This window comes from Varanus komodoensis, unplaced genomic scaffold (assembly GCF_004798865.1).
Source record: "Varanus komodoensis strain SLA01 unplaced genomic scaffold, ASM479886v1 scaffold9, whole genome shotgun sequence".
In the NCBI taxonomy this organism is placed as follows: Eukaryota; Metazoa; Chordata; class Lepidosauria; order Squamata; family Varanidae; genus Varanus; species Varanus komodoensis.
Window position 1 is genome coordinate 24,545,377 of NW_025336598.1, and position 21,418 is coordinate 24,566,794.

Genomic DNA, 21,418 nt, shown 5'->3' on the forward strand with positions numbered 1-21,418 from the left:
GCATACTCTTCAGATAGTTTCACTGAGGAGAAGGAAGTAGTGCAAGAATGAGGGAGGATGCTGGCTTTCAAGTGTCAAGATTGCCCTAGTAAGTTATCTGGGCAGAGTGTGAGAGTCAGACTACTTTGGAAGAGTTGGAACGGTTTTCAATGGGGGAGGGTAAGCAAATAGGAGAACCAGTCCTTGACCTAGTAAGGAGACATTGGGAGAAGTGAACTGCACTGCTGGAGGAGTTTCATCATTGCTGCTACCTTGTTTTCAAACAACAAGAGCCACCCTCAGGATGGAGCTAGAAGCTTTACTGAAAGGGAGGGAGGGAAAGTTTCTAGTACAGATTCAATTCTTCACATGAGCAGAGGTGTCTCCCTCAATTTTTGCAGAAAGGTACTTAGAGTTCATAGTGTTCTGAAATCTGTTGAGTTTCAATAAAAGAACTGCATTTCAAAATATTGTCTTGAGTTTGAACCCAGAAGGTATGAGGGCAGGGCCCAGCTCACAAAAATGCTGAAAGACCAACAGGATGGCATATTATCTGACCAGGAGGAAATAAGGAGAAGGTGAAAACAGTATACAAACCAAAAGATGACAGACTCCTTCAAAGAGAACTCCTATGAGGAAGAGCCTGCAGTATTAGAAAGCGAAATGAAAGCTGCTCTGAAAGCACTTGGAAGGGAGTGCTGGAGTGGAGTAGATGCAGTACCCGGAGTAAATTATTCCAAGCTGCAGAGATTGAATCAGTCCAAATCCTAAGAAGAACATGCCAACAAATACGGAAAACAAAACAGTAACCCACAGACTGAAAATATTCAATATACATTCCATCACCAAGAAGGGGGAGTGCTAAGAGTTGCAACAACTATAGGATCATTACACTAATTTACCAAACAAGCAAAGTGATGCTCAGAGTATTTCAACAAAATATCTCACCCTGTATGAGCAAGAAATGTGCATGTTGGATTCCAAAAATGAAGAAGCACTTATCTTGAAAGCAACAATAAGTAAAAGATAAAACTGAATCTGTCACACTTTGAACTCATCATCAAAAGGCAGGACTCACTGGAGAAGATATAACTGCTAGGAAAGTTGAAGCAAGAAGAAAAGGAAATCCATGTACAAGGCAGACTGATTTCAAAAAGGAAGCCACAGTCTTGAGTTCATAAGATCTGCACAGGACTGTCAAGGACAGGATATTTTGGAGGGCATTCATTCATTAGGTCACCAGAAGTCAGATATCTAATAACTGGATGATAAGCACAGTTTTCAAGGCTGGAACTGACAGTGTAACAGGTAGCTAGCCCCCAGTGCTGTTTGCTACTGAACAGGAAAAATGAAACAGACCTGCTTATTTTCAATCTTCAATGTTTGAAATCATTGGAGTACCTCATATCACAAAATTGGCTTAATAATCATGAATAAGTGTGTAAAATTTGGCCCTGGGCCTTAGTAAATATTGCATTAACTTTCCCCAAGAATGTTCCACAGTCAGTAAATTACAGAAACCTTTTAGTAAACCCTTCTGTTAATCACTTTCTAAGAAAAAAATGTCCCTCTAGTTCAACCAAATACTAGCTAACTCTCAAGCAATTACATCTACCATTATGCTGACTGAAAAGCTGTTTTCTGGTAACCAGATTCAAGCATGGAAGCCCTCAGAGTTCAGCAACATTCCTGTCTCACCCACAATGAAGCCAAATGCTTTCATCAAGAGACAAGATGTCCATGTCACTCAGCAGGAAATATGTGATAGCTAACCAGTCATCCCAGCAGGATATCTAAGAAGGAGAACTCCTTAATAGTGAGTACAAGGACCACCGAGTTTCTAGTGGATTCTTTGGATCAAAAATGATGTCATGCTGGAACAGATTCAATAATTCTTCCAATGAAGCATTCTGCCTTCCAACAATAAACAGATGTATGCCACAGAGAAGTTCACTAGTAGAGGTAAATGACACCATTCCATCTGTCCCACATGTGACACATATCTATCTCTACAATGCTCTACAGCACTGACTATTTTAAGTTAATGATGTATTGTGTAAAGCAATACTTCCTTTTGTTTTGTTTGTCTGATGTTCCTTATCATGCCTAGAGAACTAGGAACACTGACTCATGGACAGAATTGTCAGTTTATTTTTGTGTAGTAGTGAGTTTTTCTACATCAAGGCTGAGGTTCAGGACTCAAATGTAGGAATGGTTATAAGAATGGTTATAAGAGGGGAAAAAAGGAAAAGATAAATGGCCACAGGCTAATATGAGTCAGCTTCCCTGAAAATACTTTTACTGCTTCTAAGGATTTGACAGGTTCTACTGTATTACTGCATATTAGGCAACGAGGTTGTGAGGACTTTGAAGAGGTGAAAGAGAAGCTACCATACATCCCCATCTCTCCCTAGTCTTTGAGTAGGATCTTTGTGCTTGATCCTTGACACTAAGTTATTGAGAATGTAGAATGAACTTTGGTTACTCCTGGTTATCAGATAAGACAAGCAAATAGCCAGTGGAGATAAAGGAGATACTACCTGTGATAGAAACTGTATTTCCTACTCTTTGTCTTTCCCTCACATTATATAGATACTAGCCAATTTAGAACAGGCATGGCTTCCAATACTTAAAGAGTGGCTAGTTTCAGATTTCTCTGAATGTCCAGGCTATTCCTCTCAGATTAAAGTATCACCCAAAACTTGATGAGATCAGCAGGACCATCCCCTGAGTGTCATTCTGCAGGTGGATAATTTATCTCTATATAAAGGATGTCAGAGAAATCCACAACAGACTCAAATGAGTCTGAATATCTCGGAGTCCAAATAAATATATTTTAAAATCTAACTGAATTAACATTTTCTTCAAAAGGAAGACATCAATTCAGCAACTGATGTACATAGGCATACCACCTCTGATGAAAGGAGTTAGCACATAGTCAACAAGACTAGTAGCCTTCTTCTCCATAAATTTATTCAACCCCCCTTTAAAGCAATCCAAATTGATGGTCATAACTACTTCCAGAGACAGTGAATTCCATAGTTTAACTGTGGGCTATATGAAGAGCACTTCCTGTTAACCATCCTGAATCTTCAAACAATCATATTCATTGGATGATCTCCAATTCTACCCACCATGCATAATTTTAAACACCTCTTTCATGTCTTCCCTTACTCAGTTTTTCTAAGCTAAAAAAATCCCAGTTGTAACGGTTTCCCTTAAGGGAGATGCTCCAAACCCTTCATCATTTTAGCTGCACTTTTCTGTACTCAATAGTGTCATTGTACAGGTGTGGTGACCAGAACTGTACACAATATTCTAAATGAGGTCATATCAAAGATTTCTAAAAGGGGAATGCTGTCCTGACTGTTTTATTTTCAATTCTTTTCCTAATTATGCCTAACATGGAGTTTGCCTTTCATCAGATATGCTCTGGGTCAACAATGAGCCACAATCTCCAAGATCCCTTTCTTGATTGTCACTGCTAGCCCAGCTCCCCTCTGCCTATAAATTGGAATCCCCCTGCCCCCAATATGCATTACTTTATTGAACTGCAATTGACTTTTTGGGGTCCATTCTCTCCGCTTGCAGAGTTCCCTCTGAAACTCCTCACAACTGCCTTTATCTTTAACCTCCCTAAATACTTTGGTGTTTCAGCAAACTTAGCCACTTCATGGCTTACTCCTAATTCTAGATCATTTATGAATAGGTTGAAAAGCACTGGTCCTAATACAGAACACTGTGGGACTCAACATCCCTCCACTGGCAGAAATTATCATTTATTCCCACTTTCTGCTTTCTGTTCTTTAACAAGTCACTGATCCCTAAGAGGATCCTGTCCCACCCACCACACACATCTTATTCCATTACAGCTAACTATGCTCAGGAATCTTTGGTGAGGGACTATGTCAAAAGCCTTTTGAAAGTCCAATTAAATAATGCCTACCAGACTGCCCCATCCACATGCTTAATGACACTCTCAAAAAAAAACTCTAATGGGTTCATGAGAAAAAAGTTAAGTTTGCAGAAGTCATGCTGATTTTTTTCAGCAGGTCTTGTCCCTCCATGTGCTTACCACATCTTTCTTTAATCATTCTTTCAACCAATTTACCCAGAACAGATATAAAGCCAACCAGTCAGTAATTTTCTGCCTCCACCAGAATCCCTTTTTAATCCTCTGGTATTGAGGCTGTTTTTAGGAATGTATTACATAATTCTTGTAAACAATTTCATATTTGAGCCTAACCTCTAGATGGATGCCTTCTGGATCTAGTGAACTCTCAGTTTGTCCGTAAGGTTGAGAATGTACTCTTTTGTCACTACTGTTTGCCTTAATTCTCAGACTCACTTCCCGCAGATATTAAGTTCAGGAAAAGGAGTATGTTCTGTATCCTCAGCTGTGAAGACAAGATTAATTCAGCTTCTCACTTTATCCTCCTTTAGTGTTCCTTTCATTCCTATTAGTTTTCAGGTCCTATTTAATGCCACAAGTAAAGAAGCCAAGCAAATGCTAACTTGAAATAGTTCCCCAACAGTGGGTCCACAACCAAGAAGGTCCTGTCTTATGTGCTCATCAATTTAATTTTACAGTGGACGGGGTTATTTGGAATATTTATATACTATCATCCTACTGTGGCTGTCATTACATCCAAGGGTTATATGACTATTTCAGCAAATATTCAGCTAAATTATAGTATCTGAAAAATACAGTAAAAGCCATAACTGCAATGTTAACGACTAACCATATCAACTATATGCATATATATTTGTTTTTGATAACCCCAGACCAAGATCAAGCCTCATTATTTAAGTATTTATACTGAGACTGTTGAAACCAGAGTACTTTTTGAATCTGTATTCCTAATTCAAACTTCTTTAATGAGCTCTTGTAAACAACCACAAAGACTTTAGATGATTAGGCAATTTTCTTATTTATGCTGTCTGTCACTTTGTAAGGGTAGCAATCAGTGCAGTCATAGTTGTATAGGTAGTCCAAAGTATCACCTCAACATTCTTCATGATAACAACTGCTCAAAGGACTGTGGGGATTATTTTCAATTTTTCCTTTTCTAAGAGCAGCCAGTTAATAGCCCCTGCTCTTAACATCTTCCAGGGAAAGGACATTATACAATTTCTATATGGAGTTGAAGTCTGGAGTTGAAATAAGTAAGTGCTTGCCCAGCTGGTAGTCCACAATAAATTTGTAAAGATTTTTTTATATTTTCCTTAAGCAATTCTTGCTGCCCATTCTAAGGACAGAGGCAAGCTTACCTTCAGTCACTATAAAGGCCCATCTGATATTGTTTAAATATTTAAAAGAACATGACATTGAGAAAAAATCCAGTTAAATCTAGCTGTTTGCAACATTGGGCAGGAAACTGGTGGGTGGTTACAAGGTACCTAATCGTTTAAAGGACTCTTTGCCTCCTTTAAATGAAGTATTGGAATTTAAACAGATTTAAGTCCAGCAAGGGAGGCTAGTTGAGATATTTCTCTTGTCCAACTTCTCAAATTCTCTTTGTTGTACCCCTTTCTGAAGAAAAATAATTTAATTTCAAGATGCTTTTACCAGCACTCCATTAAAGAAGTCATTCATCAGCTTACATGTTCAAACCATGCCTTCAGCATTTCTTGAGGAGAAATATTCTAAAATCCCTGTGGAACAGCTCCTCTGTCCCTGTAAGAAGGGATAGATGGAAAATTTTAATGCATTATTTTCTATATTATTATGATACTATACGAAAGAGATTGGTAGGGCAGATTGGAAATATTTTTAGGATTCAGAAGCAGAAAGTTTCAAGATTTTGCTGACAAATATATTTCTTCATGCTAGTTTCTCTCATGGCCATTTTACTATGTTATATTTACCTATTAATTCTGTTATTTATCTGGCCAAATTGTGATTTAGACTGATTCTAGTATTTTATTCACCCACCAGGTCTGTAACTGATGGCTTGTATCCACATGACTTAGCATGCAATTTTTGGACTTTGGTTTTGCTATGACTTGTGGCTACAACAAAATTTCACCTGTGTGATTTAAGTACTATATGATGAAGCATACAGACACATGAATAGTGCTATATGATGAAGCATAGAGACACATACAGCTGCCACTTAAGAAAGGGGATGTAAACTATTATGTTTTATTGTTGCTTTCAAAAACAGAAGTGACAGGATGTGGTAAATTTCCTATATTTAGGTAGATATCAATCAGAGGCTTGAAAGGCTATATGTTACAGACTAATGGGAAATGGCATATAAAGAAAGAAGGGATGTGAATTGAAGCATTGAAATTCATTCAGCTCCCACAGAAACAATATTCTAATGATGCATAAATCTCTATTTGTCTCTTACATTTTAAAATATGAAAATTAAGGCCACAGCACTACTCTTGATCATATCAATAGGCAAGCTACACAACCACCATATTTTGAACCTGTATTTACTAGTAGATTTAGTTCTCTGATGACTACCTGTGATTAGGAATGGAGAAGAAATTCAAAAATGGAGGGCGTGTGTGCGTGTTTCAGAACCTCCCTTAGCTCAGAAATCTCAAAGTGTTCAAGCCCAGTCCTACCCCACCCTCCCCAAATTTCACTTTTGTTTGTAATGGCTCTGCACCAGTTCTACCAGTTTTTTTTTCACTTTCATACACTTCTCTGAATTCACTATATTGCAAGGGTATGGAAGAAAAATCACAACCAAGGGTAAAAGTGAAAGTCTGCTTATAAGCTGTTCATATATTCTAAGCTGTTTCTGCTGATACGAATTCTTGGAAGTGTGGGTGCTATTTTTTATTCTTCCTGACTCACTGACCAGTTCTTAGAGTTAAGCAAGGAATCCATTTTTAAGCAGCTTCCCTCCAAGACTTCAGTTCCTGCTTCACTGAGTTTGGGAGCTATTGTTTTCATTTTAGGAGGAATAAAAAGCTACAATTTTCAAAGACAACAGTTTATAATTGAAAGAGTCAATGTAGTGAGCTAAATTTTGGGACTAATCTCCAACTTTTCCAAACCCTCACAGTTACTACTTTCCTCTTCTTCTTCCTATCCACATGTTGTATTCTGGAAAGAGGAGAAAGGAGGAAACTAACAAATGTTAGGGCTTCCAATAGAAAAGGAACTTTCCTGGGGTGAATTTTTCTAAACCTTTTCAAAGTTGCTGGGAGAATGTGTGAGCTTTTTCTGAGATTTCTACAAAAGGCTTAGAAAGATACAACACATTCCAAATAGAGATGGGTAAGCTTTACCATTACTACTATTGGGTTGTTTTCCTCTGTAAAATTATTTCATTTTCCCAAAGAAGTCATTTTATTAAAAAGTTTATTTTTATTACTGTAAATATATATTTCAATTTGTAGATCATACATATTGCTTTTTGGACAACTAATAAAAACAAAAATGAAAAAGAAACCTCTGGATCCAGCAGTTATGAGTAAAACACATCCTTGAGTAAACCTTACCACAAGCAATACTGCATTTACTAAAGAAACAAATTCAAACTCTCTTTTTGTTTTTATCAGGATAAAAATCTGAATGTGAGGACAGAAGTTTTAGCAGATGCTTGACACTGCATCAGTAGAATGTACGTTTGAGTACATACGTGTAAGCTTGCATTGTCATCATACTTAATCTTCCTGTGGTAGGAATTTTAGTATTAATCCTATATGGACATAAACAAAGTTCTTTCTCTATTTAATCCAATTCTTCTTAAAATAAAAATGGACTGTGTCCAGATTTAGATATGTACAACTGGGCTGACAGAAGCAAACATCCCCACTCCCTTCTCTCCCATGGTACTACTTTATCTTCCCAAAATTGCTACACAGAGGGGAAGAGTTCTGCTGATGATAGGTGCCTCTACTTGACTTTGAGGAAATTCCCCCTCCCTGCCCAGGCTATAGCTCTCTCCATTCAGCTAATGTTATACCTCTCCCCATTCCTTACTTTCTGCATAGCATTTTCAAGAAGGTAAGCTAATGTGGGGAGGAAAGGAGGGAAAGCTTGCTTCTTCCTTGTACCACACACCTAAATCTGGATACAACTCAATCTGTTTAATTATACAGGAGAATGAGGATGCTACTATGGTAATCAATCTTTTCTAGAGAGTTAGAAGAAAAATCACTGCTTATACTTGCAAATGAGGACTGCCAAGTATGTTCTGTACACTGTAAGCTCTCTAATGCATATAATATTTGCTGCAATCTGGCATGAGACTGTGAATTCTGCAGTGGTCTACTGAAGCAAATCTGGTGAATTCTGGGGGTGGGGGGAGGGGTGAAATATGGGCAGAAACTGAACTAACAGTACATGAAGCTAGTTGCCACTCTGGCCGGATGATTTAAAGACACCTGAAACAACACTGTGAGCATGAAAGAGGAAGGCTCAACATCAGACAAACATATCCTACATGATGCATTGCCATTGTTCAACCCCTTGCTAAAGGTGCCAGAAGGAGTAGAAGAGAAGACATGGGCAGGATACAAGACTGATTGTAACAATAAGACAACAGCAATGAATGACACAAGGCTCATTCAGGTGCCAAAGCACAGAGCCCTGAAAAGAGGTGAACACTCCAGGCCCCAGCATCACAAAAGGCATCTTGCTAAGGATCTCATTGTGGCAATCTGCTTGCTCTTTTAAACTGCCTAAAATCTGGTAAGCCCCTCAGAGATGTAGAGGAGAAGCATACTATGAATATGCTTAGTACTGCAAGGAAACTTTAAAATTATAAAAGCTAATAATAAACCTGAAACCTAGGAAACTTTGTTTTTGGAAGGAAAGCTCTCATAGTTACATTCAAACTTTAACTACTGCCATCTGCTAATTAGTTTATCTAGCCTCTTCCAATCTTCTTCCTGTATTTCAGTTTGTTCTGGATACACAAAGATGCATGATGCATCAGACTTAGCTTTTGTATTTCAACAAGCACAGATTATGCTTCCCCCCTACACACACATTTGAAGTGAGCAATGTCAAAAAGACATCAGAGAACTGAAAAGCAGGAAATTCTAATTGATATACATATGGAAGTTGCAATATGGAATGCATCTTATGTAGATCAATGGACCAAAGACTCACTGAGGCCACACCATGCCTTATTCTTGTGTCCAGTGTCAACCTGCACTGTTCTGTAATCTGAAGCAGCATGGATGTGGGTATGCACCAAGCAGGAGGGGAAAAGAAAGCAAGATCTGCTTCTTATCATAGTTCACCCTGGGTTGGGCACCAGCTTACCTTTTCCTCTTCTGAGAATGTCCTGAGAGGAAAGAAGATATGCGAACATACCTAAAGATTTGTCAGTTTGGAAAAAAGTTGGGGGAAAAAAATTTCTTCCCACAATTTCCAAACACCCCTGGAAAAGTGGAAGGCAGTTGTTGTTGAAATCAATTGCTCCCCCTTGCTGCACACACACTTTTACTGGATTCCTCCCACCCCCAGGCCTTCATAGCTCTTTATATTTGTTCCACACAGGGCTTTGTGCACTAATCTGGAAGAAAGGAAAGATAACAGTATTTAAGGCTACAAAAAAGCAGCCCAGGTACAGTTCTCATATAATGCAGACTCCATGCAATATTTTTTTAAAAAATGTAATAGTGACTGTGTGTGAAAGCAGCTCTATCCCCATTCACCTAGAAGTAATCTTAATTTAATTTTGATTAGTCTATGTCTGTTTGCACTTCTTAAGTATGATTTAATTTGGGGATGGTGAGAAAGTATTGTACAACTAACAAAATATTTGAACTAGTAAATACTTGGTATACCATCTCAGAATAATATCACAAAGCAAGTTACTACTCTGATAGGTCAATGATGTTTGACAACATTCTAGTGGAGTATGAGAGGGCAAGTAAATTGACACTGCAATTTTTTATTTCAGCGAATCCTTTTACATTTCTATGTTTATTACATTTACAAAGTAAATATTGCAGTATTATGAAATACGTATACAGACTCATAATAACAGCTAATACATGTTATAGTTAACCAGCTTTACAGCTAAGATCAAAATATTACAGATAGCAAAAGTAAAAGCAAGTTAATGAGTCTCACAGTACAACACAGCATGAGGAAAAGGAATGACAACATCAGACAACATCAGACTCACTAAATGGTTGTGGTACCTTTGGAGTCCAGTAGTTAATCATAGAGCACTTGGTGCTTTATCATTTCTGAAACTAAGCTGCTGTGGACCTGAACAGTGCCTGGATAGAAGACTACTGGGAAGTATATGTAAGCTGATCTGGGCTTTCTGACAGAAAAGTGGGTCATGCCCATAATAAATATAAGCAATGCATTATACAGGGTAGCAATATTGGCACATAAACTATACAACAATTGTGACCAAGCCATGTGACTAAGTATTAGATTGAAGCAGTTTCAGGTGCAAGTTGGAAGAGCAAATACTATCTTTGATTAAAATGTCAACTTCAAGGTTTAAGTTCCAACCTATTCTTTGCAAATAAGACATTTCGACCCATAACTGAAAGCTATAACTTAAGATCCAAAGCTACAACAGAATCACTATATACACATTTAAAGCAACTAGGTACACTTAAAAGAGACTGAATATGAAATTATTAATTCAAAGAGTGTTTGCATGTGTTACCAACCAGAGCAAGAATTCACCCCGATTTTTACAATAAACTGATCTGTACCTAAACATGGTAAGACAGCTCAATGAATTTAACAAAACTTTTTCAACCTAAATTTGCTCAAGTTTTCAAATTAGAAACCCTAAACCCTATAAATCTCTATAACAGAATGAAAAGTCATATAATGAAGCATCCAGCCGCAACAAATGCTCACATTATATTACTGACCTCCATACCATGTAAAACAGACACCCTTGCAGGTGAGTTGAGAAATTAATGTTTGAGCCTTTGTGCTAAAAAGCAAGCAGGGAAGGGTCCTGATCGCAGCAAATGAATGAAGGAATGTGTGCACTTCCAAGTTGATCCAATGCCCTAGATCCGGTCATAAACAAGCGGCTCCAGAAAGGCGAGGGAACCCCCTCCCCGCCTGCATCATCAGTATTCAAATAAGGTTGACGGACGCTGAACAGCTACCATAAATAAGGGGGGGAAATCTATCTTCACATGATCTGATTTGGCAGACAGGGAAGGGAAATCTCAACACACCACACCACACGAGTTACTTTTGACAGGGACAAAACAACCGAGTATCCAGGATACACCATCCAACACCACGCACGCTTGGCGTGCTTGTGTCAACGGGGGACGCCACAACCGGAGAAGCGGAATGGGCGCTGCCACAGCAGCAGCCAACCTATTGCGCCGGGAACGGAAGGCCTTCACTGTCTTTGATCTCCGTTATGAAACGCCCAGGCTGTCCCGTCTCCGCTTCGCAACGCTGCCTGAGCGGCGAAGGCGGGAGTGGCCCGGAAGGGAAGGGAAGGAAAGGGCTCCCCTCCAGGGCCTGATTGGCGCCCAGCGGAGGGTCACACGAGGCCTTTTACGGGGGAAGGGGGTGAGCTGAGATCATAGATCTGCGCCAACCCGCCGTCGCGACCTCTTCCCAAAGTTTACCTCAGCAGCCAGCAAACCAGGAGGAGCTCCCCCCCGCCCCACTTCGCCAGACCCTCATGCCGGCAGCAGTAACCGCCCCCGGGCGCGCGCGGGTGCCCTTACTGTGCTTCGCATGCCTCAGTCTCCCCCGCGTTGTTCCTCAGCCTCTAGCCGCCGCCCACCACCACACGAGAGCATTCGCCCCCGCTTCTCAAGCAGCAGACGCAGCAACGGCAGCCGCCACCAGGCCTAGGGACTCTTCAGCTATCGCGCATGCGCTTCCCTCGCGCTTACCGGCAAAACAGCAGCAGTCTCCGCCGCCAAGCCCGGAGAAGCCTCTCCGGACTGCGCGTGCGCCTATGGTAAGAGACAAACTGCAGTGATAGCGACTGCTGAGCCGGCAAGGCCCCTGTGTTTCCCTGTTCACTATTAAGCATGCGCAGAAGCTTCATACTACAATACACAGAGCTGCGCGGATGGTGATTCCCTTTCCCCGTCAAGCGCCGGAGGGAAGGGGAGCCTGTTAAGCGCGTGCGCATTTCGGCGGCGTGTGTTGCGCCTGCGTCTGAAGAAGACCAGCTTTTGCTCTCTCTTCATGACCTCAGATTACCTCGTCTGAGTGCATTGGGGAGGGAGGGGCTTTGAAAGATGGGCGTGAGAAGGGAGGGACGGGCGTAAGAAAGGGTGGAGAGAGCTCTGTGCTGGATGTTTCTTCTTTCATCGCGGCTGCAGAGGGAGCAGAGGAGAATACCTGGCCTCGTGAGAGCGCGTTGAGTCATCGTGAGGGATTTCGAACTGCGGGGTCGGTCAGTCGTTTAGCGCTGGGAGATCAATCGGAATTGCTGCTGCTGCTGCTGCTACAGCACAGCAAGCCCGGCTGCCTGGTCACAACCCCACTCGAAGTACTGGGAGTTCCATCTGGGTAAACCAATCTGTTAGGGGGCGGGTTGCTTTTGATGGTGCTACGAGGACTCTTGGTGCAACGACTGACGAGGCTACTCTTCTGGAAGCTTGATACTTAGTAGGAGCCAGAATAATACTCCTACTATGTACTCCTATGTACCGAATAGTGGGTTTTGTTTTTTGCCCAGTATTACTACTTAAAAGAAGAAGTTTCCTAAAACCTTTAAGGGGTAGTGAATTAGCTAAGTCTATTTTGTCAGATGCATTGAATGGTCACCTAAGCAAGGAAGAACGTATCACCTGATGATTTTGGCATTTTAAATTCACAAATTGAAGCCAAAATAATAAAGCCAAGCAAGAAGAGAAATGTGTATCTTGCAACGCTTAAATAAATGCATACCTGGTTCTTGAAAGGTTTCTTTTTAAATATCCTAATTCTGTTAAGAACAATGGCACAGTGGCTGTGTTCACCAGTACTTAGACCAAATGAGGGCAGACATACTGATTCAGGTACTCCAGAAGTAGGAATGCCATCTTCAGTTCTTCTTACCATCCTTCAATATCTGTGGACTATTGTAGCTGTAAAGGCAAGATAAATTGATAGGTGAAGCTATTTCTGGTGGAGATAGACTGCGAACTAGTTTAACTTATACCTGTTACAAACAGGTGCTAGAGTCCTGCTAAGGTAAATAGTAGCAACAATCTGAAAACCATGGGATTTAATTCATAATGGTGAAACAGAAGGATGCTGCATTTGAATAAGACTGAGAGCTGTGAGCCACTTCTGTAATTCAATACTTACTGAACTTTGAATGTATCAAGTTTAGCTACAGATGAAGGTTGGTGGGATCTGAGCTAGCAGCAGCTGACTATGAAAGAGATCTTGGTGCTATGGTGGACTGTACAATTAAAATGTGGGAGTGCAGTGTGGCTGCTGCAAAAAAGATAAATTCCATATTAGATATAATTAGAGAAGAAACTGAAAATAAAATTGCAGATACCATAGTGCCCTTATACAAACATACATACAGTAGAACCATATTTGGTATTGCAGATGTATACACTTTGGGTTACTGCATCTAAAAAGGTTATTGTACAGTTAGGAAAAAGGAAACTAAAAGCTCACCTCCCACCTTTTTAATGATTTGTCTGAAGGATCAATACAGACTAAGAAATGAAATTGGTAACCTAACTTGTTCAAACATTAGACCTTGTTTCTATTTTGAAAATGTATGGTTGGTTGCCATTTACCCTTGGTAGAATTTGCCAGCACTGCTGCGGATATGGTTTGCATATGTCTGTTATTTGTATATAACTGGTATTATCACTATGCAACCTATTAACCAAATTAACCATAAACAATTTTGGCTTCACACAATTGAATGAATTAATAAAAGACATAAACAAATGTACAGAATGGACATACCTCTTTGCAGGAAAGCTCTGTTATTAAATGTCTGTAAAATTCATTATAAAGACTGACATGTATATAAATGGTGTAACTTTTAAATCAGAAAGTCAACACTTTAGAAATTGCTTTTAATTTCAATCAGAAAGTCAGCACCTCAAAAATCAGAAGAGGGGTTGTTACTGAATGTGCTCCTTCTAGATACATGTACATCCATTAAAAAAAATAGGCTTTGGGAGTGAAACCCCAAACAATCTGCACATACACAAGCATTTTCAAACAATTATTTATTGTTTGAATTATTTATTAAGCTTAAATGAGAAGAAAATCATTACTGTACAGAAAATTGGTTGAGTAAAGTTAATACACCATGAAAGACTGTAACAAGAACTTGGATTGTGGAACCAGTTCTTGGGAACCAGCTTTCAGAGGTATACTGTCTTTCTGCTTGATTAGGAAGGAGTATGAGGACTTGGAGATTTGATAAATCAGAGTCCCTAGTAATAGATAAATAAATAGAAGAGGAGAAGGGGTTTATCCAAGGTAAACACACTGATTGGGTTTGCAGTACATGGAACCCATCATGTGTAACTAGCTACTGAGAGTTGTTGCGTCATGTGAACCTGAATTTTTTGAGCAACGAATCAGCTTGCCAACCCATCCCTTTTTCTAGGAGTAGTACCCTCAATGCATTGTTGCATCATCCAACCCAAGGTGACTGACCGCATTGTGGGTACAGTGAAGTCACTCAGTGACTGGGTCACTCAGCAACAGTAGTAACCACCCTTGTCACTCTAGCTGAGATCCCCTCCAGCCATTACTAAAGATAGCCACTCCAGTAAGTGTCCAAATGGCCCTTTGGTGGAACCATCATTGAGTTGGTCTTCCTGCAGTTGCCACAACATTTTTTCCATCTTATCTTTCTTCTTTGAGGATTGCTTTTTTTGAAATCTCTGCAGTCACTGACAGCCCTTTCAAAGTGTCTTTGCAGGAGACACTTGGAGGAGTTGTCACTAGTTCTCCAGTCATGTTGTTGTTTTATGCACCCAGAATTTGTGCAAATGGTTCCACTGTTTCTCATGGCTTTTGGTCAGTATTTTGAAATTGCACAAGTGCACAACTCTGACTATCTTAAATGTTCAGCCTTACCTTGTTAAAGTATAGGAGGCATCATGCATTGACATTGAAAAAGAAGTACTACAAAGAAGTTAATTTGTTGCTTTGCTTCTTATTGATCAGTGGTCAAATGCTGAGCTGTCAAGTGGAAAGGTAGAGGAATACCAAGTAAGGGGATTTTTTGCTGTTTGAAAAGGAGTCAGCAAGATCCTTTAGTTATTTTGATTTTGTTTTGGAACCTGAGTGTTCTCTCAATGTCTTCCACATTTTCTACTCTTTCCCAAGATTCTAGGTGCTCAGGAGTTTTGACAAATGCAAGCAATTCCATTTCTTCTGTATAGCTTTTAACATGAGGTTTTTAACAGGGCTAATCGGTTTCTTTGGGACAGGGACATAATGCAGCCATTAAATCTGTATATGTCCCTGTCAAAAAAGTAAGCCTGTGTTTTTAAAGCTGTCAGTATCCATGAATGGTGCACACTTGCACAATTCAGAACTGCCAACATTTAAAAAACAAAAATTTGTTCAACAATTGTGCAAATAATTAAAAATAAAATGGATGACCAGGTAATATCAGCTGCCTCAATGTCCTGCTTACACACTTTGAACTTGCTGTCATGAAATGGAGATCATGAAAAGTGACCCCCCCCCCCAAAAAAAGTAAAAGTGGGGAAAGACACAGTGACTACACAAGGGGTCATGGCCACTTTTAGGAAGAGAAGACAAGAGAGACCTTCTCATGTATTCCCCTGGGTTACCTATGGGAGAATTGGGGGGGGGCACCTGCTTGTCTGTTGGGCACACCATGAATTTTCCATGAACAAGCAACACTGTGTAGCTTATATGCAGGATGGGTTGTCACGTTGTCTGAATGTGACCATTCTCATTCACTTTTCTAATGCTTCCCATTTTGGGTATGCAATATACTTTCGTTTATCCTGTAGTTGCAATAAAGATACCTGCTCATTGATCGGTGAGCAGAGTGTGTGTTCTGAAAATGTATGATCGTTTCAAGAAGGAATAAGGTATAATATCGCCATCAGTTCTCCTCCTCTACTGAGATAAAACCTAAATATGTGTAACAAAAGTAGCATGAGGGCAAAGGGCTGGAAGCTGAATGAGACGTTTCTGTGTTTGATCAAAGGCAGGCAGTAGAGAACATATGACCCTCTACAATTCTAGCCTCCACCCATATACCCTGCTTTGTTTTGTTGCTGTGTAAGTGTGGGTGTTCGGAGTGACCTCGCCCACATATCAAATGCTATGCATGGATCCACATGCTTTACTTGTTCAATATTCCTAGGATTTTTTCTCTTAGACAAGCTTACAAAATCCATATTGGACCTTATATAAGTGCCTGACTGTGATTACTGTAACCATCTATTTCCCCATACATGGATAATATGTACTTCAATTTCTGTTCAATAAAATTACCGCCTTTGTTTTGGAATAGCCCTCTGTGTGTGCATACATGTTCCCATTGGAATAAATTTCCCTAGGTCTGTTATGACTGACGTTGCAAGAGCTCTTAGGTATGTGTGTCTCTGAATGTGGATACGGGCTTGCACTTGCTTAGAGAAGGCAGTCTTACCAACGTATCAATTTAAACTCCAAAGACATGGGGAGTGGCCACTGTTTCTGGAATGAGCATGAAATAAGTGCATAGCTATCGAGAGTGTTTTCCTCAGACAAGATTATTTTGCCAGGGGGAGTGTGAGGAGTTTCTTTTACTTTTTGAGCAAATAGAGTAGGACAGGGCCACTTTTGATGGTTACTAAAGTGGCAGAGTTTCACTAGTATGGGGTAGAGAGCTAGAGGGGAAACAATTTAAATGTTAGGTTCAGTTGGGCTTCTAGCTAGTCAGTTTGACTTACTGTTGTCTAGATAGGTCTTATTTGTTTCAGTTAATGAGTTACCTCATAAGCTAATCCTCATCTGTTATTTTAATTAGAGCTTGTTGCCACTACACTCTGCCATAACATGTACAGCTTAGTTCCCAGGGGAACATGACTCATTTAAAACAACAACAACAAAAGAGGAATATCTTCATGAATTCCCATTTCCTCTTTAATTATTTTTAAAATTTTGCTTTTTCATAGTGTTCCCCCATGATCTCCCATACATGGGATTAGTCACACCCATACCAGCTTAACTGTAACGGTGGCTGTAGTCCCATCTTCACTTACCTGGGAGTTAGTTTAATTGAACTCAGTAAAACTAGTTTTTGAGCAGTAATGCATATTATTCTGTAAGCCACATGCAGCTTCAGTACTTCTCATATTTAGGCTTGGCTTTTTCATGTGCTAAAAACAATGAAAATTACTTTTGCCTGTAATTGGCGAAGTAGTATGGCTTTCTGGAAGTTATTTTTATCATAGAATCATGGAATAGAAGAGTTGGAAGGGGCCATGAAGGCCATCGAGTCCAATCCACTGCTGTTGCAGGATACCATGTTACACCATCCCACTCAGATGGCTGTCCAGTTTCTTTTTGAATGTCTCTAGTGTGGGAGAGCCCACCACCTCTCTAGGCAGCTGGTTCCACTGTTGTATTGCTCTGAGTGTGAGGAAGCTCTTCCTGATGCCCAGCATGAATCTTGGGTTGCCACAACTTTAATTGATTATTCCGTGTCCTACATTCTGGCATTAGCAAGAAGAGATCTTGACCTTCCTCTTTGTGACAGCCTTTAAGGTACTTATAGAGGGATATTGTGTCCCCCCTCAATCTTCTCTTCTCAAGGCTGAACATGCCCAGTTCCCTCAGTCTCTCCTCAGAGGGTAGTGCTATGCATTCATTCATTCCTTTTCTATACCACCCAATAGCCAAAGCTCTCTTGGTGGTTACAAAAATTATGAACCCAAATATGAGATGATAAAACCTGAAACAATAATTATAAAAGCTAAAAAGAGTTTCAGCAAAACCCTAGACCTGATAAAACAACTGGCATAAATGCCACATCATATGCAATGAAATGCCTGAGAGTAAAGTCTTGATCTGGAGCTGAAAAGATGCCAATGGTGGCAGCACGCAGACCTCAGTGGGAAGGGCAATTGACAAATGGCTAGGCGGAGACAACTGCTGATGGGACCCCCTTCTTTGTTACCATCTTCTCCGCCTCCCTCAGAAGAGATGTTGATTGTAGCATTCACAGGAAAGGTGCTCCATCAGATGAGCCATGTAAAACTTCATAAATTAAAACCAGCACCTTGAATTGTTTTGGAATCATTGTCTTGCAGCCAGTGCAAGTAGGCCTAAACTGATGTTTTAAGCTTTTGGTTCCTGCTATCAATCAGGCTGCTGCTTTTTGCACAAGCTGCAACTTCCAAAGAGTTTTCGAGGGCAGCTCCATGTAGAGCACATTACAATAATCTTACTTGGCAGTTATTGAAGCATAGTCTACCGAAGCCAGATACTTCCAAAGTCCTTGGAAGAAAAGAAGAAGGCAAAATATAATTGTAGGTGAATATGTGCAAGTGCAGGTCCACATTCCTTTCTTCGGTATGAACTACAGTGTATCTCCACAACTTGGTCTAACAACAGCCATAATCCCAGCTCTTTCTGCAGTCTTCTCCCATCTTAATATTTTCAGTTGCAGTGGCTTTTATCTCAGAATGACGGAACAGTGAAGTAAATGCTTCAGACTGTAAAATTATATGCTGCATCTGTGAGTAGACTTCATATTGATTTCATTCATGACCACCTACACAATGAAATCTGCCTGTTTAAAGGTGAATTACATGCTCTGCAAAACCACACGATACAAGATATGGTGGGCAGATTCTTGCATCTGGGAATATTTGGCAGAATTTTTTCTCATGTGAAAAAGTAAGGATTCATTAAATAGGAAAAAAATTAAAAAGGAATTCGGATCTCTAACAAAACCATTAGCTGAGCAGAACCCTCTTCTTGGCCGTGATCATCCACCAATCATCCACCTAATATTCCTGTAGAGCAGGGGTTCCTCAACCCCCGGCCTATGGACTGGTACCCGTCCATGGCCTGTCAGGAACCGGGCCACACAGCAGGAGGTGAGTGAGCAAAGATTCATGCATAGGCATAACCTCCACAATCCCCCTACTCCTTCTGCTCATGGGCTGCCATGGCACTGAGGCGCAAGAGGAGGAGGCAGGACATCAAGAGTGCTCTGACCAACCAAATCCAATCCCTTTTGAATGGGCTAAAGCTCCTCTGCCAGACACCTTGTTTCTCCAGTGAGATGATGATGTGAGCTGTCCTACGATCAATAGTATCCAATGGCACATGTGGACTGTGGCTTGGGCATGGGGCAAGCACTCCAATAAAAAAGGTGGAACAACTGGGCCTTAGAGCAATAGGATTGAGGTAAGAGAGTGAGGCAGGCCTATCCATTTTTTCCACTTTGTCATATGAAAGCACGAACTTTACTGTAAACTGCGCATATGAGGGATCTAGGCTGCATGCTCCTTATGAGAATCTAATGCCTGATGATCTGAGGTGGAGCTGAGGCGGTGAGTTGTATAATTATTTCATTATATATTACAATATAATAATAATAGAAATAAAATGCACAATAAATGTAATGTAGTTCAATCATCCTGAAACCTCCCCCCACCCCCCACCCCCCTGGCTCGGGGAAAAAAAATGTCATCCACGGCACCAGTCCCTGGTGCCAAAAAGGTTGGGAAGGCTGCTGTATACAAATATTAGTGTCAGGATTTGAACTGCTCCGTGGCGCCATCTGCTGACAGAAACAAAATAGCTGCAGCAGTGAGTGCAAGACTAGGTCCCTGGCGCAACTGGAGTTTTCTGACCCCAAGCAGCAGCAGCAGCAGCAGCAGCAGCTGGGAGTCTGGAAGGAAGAGCTATACAAGAACAGGCTCTTCCCGCTACTCTTGATTTCTGCAATGAGGGTCTTCCTGATTTGTTGTGGTGCTTTGTGTCTCCTGGACTTTTGCTGCCTAGATTCCTGCCCTGTGTTGCTGACAATGACTGTCTGTTTGCCCTAATCCTGGAGCCGGCCAGCCAGCTTTACCTCATCCTGGCACCTGTGCTTATCCAAACCTCCTTGTGTTCCTGTTCTTTCCTTGGCCTTGCCTTCCTGGTATTTGACTTCTGGACTGTTCCTGGACCACATCCCTGCTTCTGGTCCCTAACTGGGCTCTGGACTATTCTTGGATGATACCTTTTCCTCTGGCCCCTCTGTTGGATTCAGCCCGGTCTTGTGCTTTGTCACCTGGGTCCTGGTGTCCTGCCTTGATCCCAGCTGCCTATGCCCTGGACCCTGAAAATTATCTGCATCCAGAAAGAAGCTGCTGAGGGGGTGGATGCTCACTGTAGTAGTGCTGAGGTTGTGCCCTGAGGTCTTTGACAAATCATCCCCTAAAATCTAAGAATGGATGGGGGGCAGTGGCCTAATATTTTGATTACTTGGGTTAAAAGAACTGAGTTCTAGGTTGAGTGCCTGTGAGTATTTCTGAACACTACCAGCAATGGCTGCCATTGTGATGACCACTTCACCCTTCTTAGGGCTATTTATGGATTTCAGTAGCGAACAAGGAAGGAAAACACTAAACATTCATCAAAGCTGTTATCAATATCCTGAGCTGGCCTCCTTGGATATTTTTCTTTCAGGGTGAAGAACCATATCCATCATTTTATCCCTGAATGCTCTGTAGTTAGTAAAGGATCTTAAACTTGTAGAGATTGTAAATTCAGGGATGGGATATATGCCTTTTATTTTCTTTGTAGAATGCCAGTGATATAAGGCAATAATAATCAACTATGACTCAATTAATACCTTGGTAAGTGACTTCCCTGATGTTGGATGCACAGTACGGCATGCCCAGAAATATTGGTGGTGATTTCTTCATTCCTGGTGGTGGGGAGGGCTGAGGGGAATTAACAGTTTATTAGATTTTTCTAATTTTTCGAAATGATACAAACAGTAAACTCTTTCCTTTTTTCTAACATTTTAGGTTTTCCTTTCCTTTCTTAATGCTGTCCTTTATTTAAAGATTAAAGTTTTCATGTCTACGAGTGAAACTGTTAAGTAAAAATTGGATAAATGAATTGTTACATAAGAAAAGAGTTGTGTCAAGTACATCTCTTTGCTTGCTGGCACTTGTTTTGCAGCAAATCACATAACTGCATACAATTAGAGAAAATTTTCCCACATCAATTGGAATTTGAGATATTGTTCCTTTTCATGGTCAGTTAAAGTTAATAGGTCCAGGATTCAACTGTGTATTTTTTGGGATTTTCCTTTCAGGTGTTGTAAATATATGTTGCTGTTAGTGTGGCTTTACTACGCTGTGCAACATGCTTCCTTGCCAAGTTCCATTTGCCCAGAATGTATCCATGGTCATCCATTCCATTGAATTATGTTACCACATTGGTCCTGATTAGGACCTCAATTTGCAAAGGCATCAGTACTGGGCAGCTGCACAGTATAAGTACCAAATTGAGATAAATTACATACAGGAAAGCTTGTGGTTGATATACAGT

General features: G+C 40.6%; 1 protein-coding gene across 8 annotated transcripts in view; it reads right to left on the reverse strand.

Moving 5' to 3' along the window:
- The window catches only part of CLOCK (clock circadian regulator), a 46,291-nt gene extending 34,407 nt beyond the window's left edge, over positions 1-11,884 (reverse strand). For 2 of the 8 annotated variants that reach the window (XR_006413507.1, XM_044417716.1), the window contains exon 1: positions 11,632-11,780. The gene's annotated coding sequence lies outside the window, so the exon portion shown is untranslated. Of the gene's footprint in view, positions 1-5,583; positions 5,657-10,803; positions 11,565-11,631; positions 11,781-11,802 lie in introns of those variants that run through there. The other 6 variants (XM_044417717.1, XM_044417723.1, XM_044417718.1 and 3 more) reach the window with 6 other exon arrangements.
- Positions 11,885-21,418: the final 9,534 nt, after the last annotated feature.